The sequence below is a fragment of the Mobula birostris genome, chromosome 12 (assembly GCF_030028105.1).
Source record: "Mobula birostris isolate sMobBir1 chromosome 12, sMobBir1.hap1, whole genome shotgun sequence".
Classification (NCBI taxonomy): Eukaryota; Metazoa; Chordata; class Chondrichthyes; order Myliobatiformes; family Myliobatidae; genus Mobula; species Mobula birostris.
Genome location: NC_092381.1, coordinates 111,421,576 through 111,423,462, shown reverse-complemented (window position 1 = coordinate 111,423,462; position 1,887 = coordinate 111,421,576).

Sequence of the window (1,887 nt, the reverse complement as noted above, 5' to 3'; positions counted from 1 at the left end):
GGTTACAGTGAGGGGGGGAAATCCCTGTACGAGTGTACGTGGTTACAATGAGGGGTGGGGATATCTGTACTAGTGTCAGTGGTTACAGTGAGGAGGGGGAAATCCCTGTACGAGTGTCAGTGGTTACAATGGGGGGGAATCGTGTACGAGTGTCAGTGGTTACAGTGAGGGGGGAAATCCATGTATGAGTATCAGTGGTTACAGTGAGGGGGTTATCCCTGTATGAGTGTCAGTAGTTACAGTGAGGGGGGAATTCCTGTACGTGTGTTAGTGTTTACTGTGAGGGGGGGAATCCCTGTAGAGTATCAGTGCTTACAGTGAAGGCGGGGGCGGATCCCTGTACGAGTGTCAGTTTACATTGAGAGGGGGAAATCGCAGTACGAGTGTCAGTGGTTACAATGAGGGGTGGGGATATCTGTACTAGTGTCAGTGGTTACAGTGAGGGGGGGGAAATCCCTGTACGAGTGTCAGTGGTTACAGAGAGGGGGTGGAATCCCTGTACGAGTGTCAGTGGTTACAGTGAGGGAGGGAATCCCTGTACGAGTGTCCGAGGTTACAGTGAGAGGGGCAAATCCCTGTACGAGTGTCAGTGGTTACAGTGAGGCGGGGAATCCCTCTACGAGTGTCAGAGGTTACAGTGAGGGGCAAGGGATAACTGTACGAGTGTCAGTGGTTACAGTGAGGGGGGAATCCCAGTATGAGTGTCAGTGGTTACAGTGAGGGGGGAATCCCTGTACGAGTCTCAGTGGTTACAGTGATGTCTGGGAATCCCTCTACGAGTGTCAGTAGTTACAGTGAGGGGGAATCCCTGTACGTGTGTTAGTGTTTACTGTGAGGGGGGAATCTCTGTACGAGTGTCAGTGGTTACAGTGAGGGGGGAGAATCCCTGTTGCAGTATCAGGGGATACAGTTTGGGGGAATCCCTGTAGAGTATCAGTGCTTACAGTGAAGGGGGGGGGATCCCTGTACGAGTGTCAGTTTACAGTGAGAGGGGGAAATCGCAGTACGAGTGTCAGTGGTTACAGTGAGGGGGAGGGAGAGTGTAAGTGGTTACAGTGAGGGAGGGAATCCCTGTACAAGTGTCAGTGGTTACAGTAAGAGGGGCAAATGACTGTACGAGAGTCAGTGGTTACAATGAGGGGTGGGGATATCTGTACTAGTGTCAGTGGTTACAGTGAGGGGGGGAAATCCCTGTACGAGTGTCAGTGGTTACAGTGAGGGGGTTATCCCTGTATGACTTTCAGTGGTTACAATGAGGGGGGGACTCCCTTTACGAGTGTCAGTGGTTACAGTGATGGCTGGGAATCCCTCTACGAGTGTCAGTAGTTACAGTGAGGGGGGAATTTCTGTACGTGTGTTAGTGTTTACTGTGAGAGGGGGAATCCCTTTACGTGTGTCAGTGGTTACAGTGAGGGGTGGGGATATCTGTACTAGTGTCAGTGGTTACAGTGAGGGGGGGAAATCCTGTACGAGTGTCAGTGGTTACAGAGAGCGGGTGGAATCCCTGTACGAGTGTCAGTGGTTACAGTGAGGGGGGGGTAATCCCTGTTGCAGTATCAGGGGATACAGTTGGGGGGAATCCCTGTAGAATTTCAGTGCTCACAGTGAAGGGGGGGGGATCCCTGTACGAGTGTCAGTGGTTACAGTGAGGGGGGGAATCCCTACGAGTGTCAGAGGTTACAGTGAGGGGGAAGGGATAACTGTACGAGTGTCGGTGGTTACAGTGAGGGGGGAATCCAGTATGAGTGTCAGTGGTTACAGTGAGGGGGGAATCCCTGTATGAGTGTCAGTGGTTACAGTGATGGGGGGAATCCCTGTATGAGTGTCAGTGGTTACAATGAGGGGGAAAACCCTGTATGAGTGTCAGTGGTTACAGTGATGGCTGGG